The sequence below is a fragment of the Protopterus annectens genome, chromosome 1.part2, assembly GCF_019279795.1.
Source record: "Protopterus annectens isolate FY-2018-M chromosome 1.part2, PAN1.0, whole genome shotgun sequence".
Lineage (NCBI taxonomy): Eukaryota > Metazoa > Chordata > Ceratodontiformes > Protopteridae > Protopterus > Protopterus annectens.
This window is the reverse complement of record NC_056727.1, coordinates 759,733,160-759,740,047: the sequence shown is the minus strand read 5'-3', so window position 1 is coordinate 759,740,047 and position 6,888 is coordinate 759,733,160.

Below are 6,888 nucleotides of genomic sequence, written 5' to 3'. Positions count from 1 at the left end.
GGCACATTTCTATTAGCATGCATATACAAAAAAAGCAGAGTAACTCACTATTTCATGAAAGCATTGGAGTATTTAGTTAGATTATATTTCAACTTTTGACATCATCACTCCTGACATAAGTTAATAAATTACGTGATCTGAGGTTAATTCGAAACTTTGTGTAAATGTTATTTAATCGCTGCTTGTGAAATTAATTAATGAGAACTTGAATGCCAGTGCTGGGTCCCTTTCTTTTCTCATTATTTACACACAGTAAATGACAAAAATATTCTTTGATTCATACAAAACAGTTTTTGACATTGAAATGCTGATCAGAATAACTATTGAAATGATGCCATTGTTTTGCAGTGACATGTAGATTATGTATACAGATAGTAAGAAGCAAATTAATATTGAATAAGAACAATACATAAAGGAAAATACCTTTTGGAAAAGAAAAGCTAATTCATCTTACAATAAGGATGTATTTTTAGAAACAGGAAGGGTCTATGATAATAGAGGCACATGGTGGATGAAAATTTAATTTAAGGAATGCATTCATAATCTGTGTGAAAATAGCTAAAAGCTTGATTGGATACTATGTAAGATTTAATGACTCAACATTTCCAAAAATGTTATTGTCTTTAGTTATATAATCCATCCATCCATCCATGCACAGACCCCTTTTCACATTTTTTGCACATGGGGTTGGGGTGTCGCTTCAACAGTGACAATCATCGAGAGTCATTGTTTAACCTACCTGCCATAGTTGTTCATCCGTGCCATATTTGCACATTGTGAGGAACCTGGACCACTCAGAGAAAACCCATGTACATGCAGGGAGGACATGAAGACTCTGTAGAACTACAGAACCTTTTTGTCGCTCACCTGGTCAGGATAAAAGAGACGAACATCTGTGTGTTCTGTTCAAGCAGCTTTATTATGTACAAACACATCAGGATTGAGGCTTAATAACTTTAACTTAGATAAACTTATAAATAAACTAGGTATTACATTCATACATGCTCACTGTCTGGCTGCACTCTCAAAATGGCACTGAAGCTAGCACGTGCTTGCTATTTATATGCTCGTGCTGTCCTTGAAATGCTTCTTAAAGGTACAACAGGCACACACTATTCTACATCCTTCCTCTTTGTGAAATGGGTCATGCATTATTAATGACATTAATTGACATGCAGCTGATACCAAATAATTCTTTGACATGCAATTATACAGAACTAAATACATATAGACAATTATGTCCAGATTGCTGTGTATTTCACACTATGTCTGGAAATATGACCAAATCATGTGACATAGAAATTAGAACTAGGTCTAGCAACTGGGACTGTCTCTGTGGAATGTTCAACTTTGGGGACATCAGGAACATCATCAGGAATGGAAGTAGAAGTTATGACACGTTCTGCAACAGGAACATTGCCTGGATTGCTCTGAGATCTAGAGTCTGTATCACAGGAATAATGCTGCAATATCAGTTCTGATACAGGAAGAAGATGGCTGCGATTTCTCCTATAATCCACACCTTCAGATTCCACAATGTAGGATCTCAGCTCAGCAAATATACCCATTACTTGACCATTATGGTCAAAACCTTTTGCCGTTTGTATCCTCACTGTCTCTCCTTCTTTTAAAGGATGAAGAAATCTGCTCAAGTTATCATAGCTGGACTTCTAGGAAGAATGCTTTCTGAATAGTTGGGCTTTGATTGTTCTGTTGTTCTTTGCTTTATGCCTCAACAAACTGGATCTGATAGGCAATGTTGTTTTGATTTGCCTAGATAGAAGTCTCTGAGCAGGCGAGCCAAGTATATAATCACGGGGTATGTTTCTGAGATTGAGTAAATTCAAAAAGACATTGGTATGATCACACTTTGGCTTCTCTAGTAATTGGTTTGCAGTCTGTACTACATGTTCAGCTAGTCCATTTCACTGTGGGTATCCTGGACTACTAGTAACATGTACAAAGTCCCATTTTTTTGCTAATTTCTGAAACAACTGACTGGTAAATTGGGTACTATTGTCAGAAATAAGCTTCTGCAGACTTCCACAGACTGAGAAATGATGTTTCAACTTGGTGATAGCAGCGGATATTAGGTTAGGTAGTAAATCAATCTCAAACCAGTTTAAATAAGTGTCTAGCAACACTAAGTAATGCTGATTGTTCCCTCAAATATATCAGTGGCTACTGTTGACCAAGGTAGTTCAGGAACTTGACTTAGCTGAAGTGGTTCTTTTTGCAAATGCAGTTTAGTATTATTGCATACTGAACAAGAAGAAAGTACTTTAAAAATATCTTTTGCTAGAGAAGGTCAAAATAGTAGTCCTTTCGCCCTTCTTTTGGCATATTGAGAACCTGGGTGACCACGATACAAATTCTTGATATATTCAAGTTGTAAGGAAGCAGGAACAACAATTTTAGGACCTTTGAAAATAATGACATCTTCCATCAACATCTCATCTCTGTAAAGAAAATAAGTTTGCACTTCAGGTGGTACACTAGGGTGTTTTGATGGCCATCCAAAATCAATGAAGTGGTTGAGCATTTGCAAAATGGGATCAGTCGTTGTATGATCTTTCAGCTCATCAAATCGTATGGTAGAAAAAGTATGCACTTCCTTGACATCAAAGTCAAAATTCTCTGAGTTAAGCTGTTCCGTTGTATTTCTTCTCTGAGTTAAGCTGTTCCGTTGTATTTCTGGGCGATCTGGATAAGGTATCAATCATATAAAGAAGTTTGCCTTTTGTATAGACCATTTTGAAGTTGTACAAGACAAAACTCAAAGTCACTCGATAAAGCTCTTCCTTTAGTGGTTTTTATATGGTCTGAAGAAGCAGACTATCTCTGAAAGCACTTAACTTTTATTTTACGTTTTCTGTTTTATTAAAATTTATAGTTCAGCTGTGTGGATCAGAGTTTTATTTATTTTCTTAGAGCATTTTGAAGTTGTACATTTGCAATCTGAGCATCATTCTTTGTAATTTCACTAGGGCGGAATGCATAGGCTTATTTAAAATAGTGACTAGAGGTTGGTGATCAGTTTCAGTCTGAATAGCTCATCCATAAATATAATCATGAAACTTTGAACATGCAGATACTATTGCCAAAAGTTCTTTCTCAATTTGAGCATATTGCATTTCAGTTTGGGTAACAGTTCTGGATGCTTAGGCTACTGGCCTGCCCTCTTGAAGAATAAATGCACCAAGACAAAATTTCGAAGCATCACAGGAAAGAGGGAATGGTTTATTGACATCATAGTGTCTTAATGTAGGTGGTGGTGGCAATTTTCTTCTTAAGGTCTTCAGTGCTGTCTGGTGGTGGTCCAACCAAGGCCATCTAACATTTTTACACATCAGCTCTCTCAAAGGCTCTGTCAACTCACTGAAGCCTGTTATAACTTGCCTAAATAGTTGACCATAGCAAGAAAATGCTGTACAGCCTGAAAATTATCCGGTGCTGGGATTTCTAGAATGGCTGCTTGCTTGGAGGGGTCTAGTTGCAAGCCAGTGCTAGTAAACAAATGACCTACATATGTAATTTCTGGTAGTCTGAATTTGCACTTCAGCGGATTGAGCTTTCAAGTTTACTTCATGTGCTCTGTCTAGAACTTTCTTAAGGTTTCTGTCATGCTGTGCTTCACCATTGCCTCCAACCAATAAATCATCTACTATTATGGCACAAGGATAACCTGAAAAAATTTGCTCCATTTCACGCTGAAATACTTCACTTGCAAAATGTATTCCAAATGGCATTCTGAGGAATCTCTGTCTTCCAAATGGGGTACTGAATGTGGTCAATAGTGAAGATCTGGGATCAAGCATCACTTGCCAAAATGAACTTTTTGCATCCAAGACAGAAAAAAACAGTGGCATTTGGTATTAGGGCTGCAACTTCCTCGACTGTACACATAGGATGATGTGGTCTCTTTAATGCTTTATTCAAATCCCTTGGGTCAGTACATATTCTGATTTCATCTGAGCCTTTTTTATGGGCTGCTACCATGGACGACACCCATTCAGTTGGTTCTATAACTGGACATATTACACCTTGTTGCACCATTTTATCCAACTGAGCTCTGACGTTATTCTGCATAGCTATTGGAACTTTTCTTGCAGGTCTGACCACTGGAGTGACCTCTGAGTCTAACTTTATAGAATACACAACTGGAAGTTTGCCTAACTTGTCATCAAAAACATCAACATACTCTAAGAAAATAGCATCAGTAAAATTGGAACTGCGATATGTGCTTATATGATAAACTTTGGTGAAAGATTAATTCTCAGATGGTCTCTGAGACCCAATAATGACTGCACAGATATTTGGACTACATAGAATAGTAAGCTGTAGCAGTTCCTAGCCAAGTAACATGAAAGCACTACTGAGCCTTCAGTTTGAATTTCTTCACCTCCATAAGCAACAAGTTTCACACAACTGGCCACTTTAAATTACTCACCAGCTCTCACCTTAGCAAATGTGTCTGTTGACATAACATTATACTTTGAACCAGTGTCTACTTTGAGCTCGCTGGATTTACCATTGAACTGGGCAATACAAAACACTTCTTTCTTTGCCAACAAATTTACTGCATCAACCTTTCCACCAATTACTGATACACCATCTATGTAGAAAGTAGAGTTGCAGCCCTCTATATTATCAACTTGTTTTTTTAAGTGACCCTACTTTATAACTGTGTGATGTTTACTTGATTTGCAAAACTTTTGAAAATGGTTCCATTTTTTACACTTGCTGACCAAATACTAAGCATTTTTTATCTTTTAGACTCACAATTGGCCCCACAATTATAATGGTTAACAATAAACCTTGATTTGGGTTTTGCTGACTCACCCTTATACTGCACTGAGCATGTCCTTCTCACTAAACTAGACTTAGAACTTGCTGGAAAACTACGTGTTTTACCTGCCACACTTGCAGGGGTTTCAGCTGCCATGTATCTGCTAGCCATGTGTTGCATGCCATCTACATTTGCTCTGGAGCCTGCTGAAACCATGCTCATCACTTGCAAGCATACTTGTGTGCCTTTCTGTAACTTCATGGATTTGACAAATCTCAAGAGCTTTACTCAGTGTTAAATCACTGTCACGAAACAAAACCTTTCTCACTGCAGCACTATTAATACCACACACAAGCCTGTCCTTTATTAACTCATCTTTTAAATCACCAAACCTACACATTTTAGTTTTGTTTCTCATGTCAGTAATATAAGCTGCAAAAGTTTCTCCTTGCTTTTGATCTCTTGTGTAAAACAAATGCCTTTGTAATGTAACATTTGTCTGGAGTTGCACATTTCCCTGAATTTGCATTTCAAACACTCGGGGTCTTCCCTTGATTCTGTCTGTATGACAATATGACAGTTTCCCCTTCTCCTTCATATACTGCTGGTCCATACAAAAATAAATGCTCTCTTTCAGTGGCCTCTGACCCAGCTAAGTTTAGCAAAATGAATCCCCTGTTGTGTACATCTTTGTCAGACTAAGCTGCTTGTATAAACATATTGTAGTCTTGCTCAAATATTCTCCAATTCTCTGCAATATTCTGATCAAATACAAGTGGACCTGGTCTGCAAAATACCTCTGCCATATTAACACATACCAGTGAAGGCTTCTGCAAGTATGCACGAATACACACACATATACATATGCCATAAAGTTATGCCAGTACTTGTAACTATGCCCAATATCACAGCAAGCCTCTGAATAACCAAACTTTGTGAAATAAGTCTCCTGGGCACAAGAATATTCTTGAAATCATTGTACTGTAAGAAATCACCTCTTATCAGTGTAAGAAACATTTTAAAATAACTGCACTGTGCGAATAAACTGGGCAGAAGAAGCTCAAAGTAAATAACATTTTGAATAACTGCACTTTGCTAATAAACAGTACACAGCACACTGAAACTTTCCCAAAATGGCTGTACTTTGCTAAATAACTCTGTATGGTGCAAGAAATTGTGGCACTCTGCGAATAGACACACCCGACACAAGAAACTTTTCGAAATGGCTGTATTTTGACTGCACTTTATGAAACAGTTGCACTTTGCACACAATCTCTCCGGAATAAATGCACAGTAATAAGCACATACTGTAAGCACTTTTACACACTTTGAGATACTTTGAATAATTCTAGTTATGCCCTGAATAGCTTCAATCAATACAAAATGGTTGTTTATGCCAAAACACAGTAACTTGCCAAAAAACATGCAGTTGCCTTGCTTTATTTATAGTTAATGTGCCCTTTTTGCCCTTTATTATATTTGTTTTGCTCGTTTAATCTTTTCTTCATGCCTGTTTCACTTTTCTTGTGCTTATTTTACTCTAAACATACTATTTTTTCTTTAAACATGCTCATTCTGTATTTCCAAGGTAATTCCAAACCCTTAATGTGCTTTTCTAATAATCGTTTTATCAGATATCTTAATTTTAAACATTTTGTTTAATTAATAAATGTTTTGTGGCTCTCACTTGCTTAATAATGCATTTTGTGCCTTTGTAATGCTCTGTTTTATCATTTTGATAAAGTAAATCATTTGTGCAAGTTTTCATTACCTTTAGTTTGTTTCTGGCCCTTTTTTGTACTCAGTTTACTTGGTTTACCTTCACTGTTAACTCTGCATCTCATAGCTCTGAAAAGCAGTCTCTGGAATCCTGGTTTTGACACCATGTTGCACGTCTGGTCAAGATAAAACAGGCGAACATCTGTGGGTTCTGTTCAAACAGCTTTATTATGTACAAACACATCAGGATTGAGGCTTAATAACGTTAACTTAGATAAACGTATAAACAAACTAGGTATTACATTCATACATGCTCACTGTCTGGCTGCACTCTCAGAATGGCACTGAAGCTAGCACGTGCTTGCTATTTATATGCACGT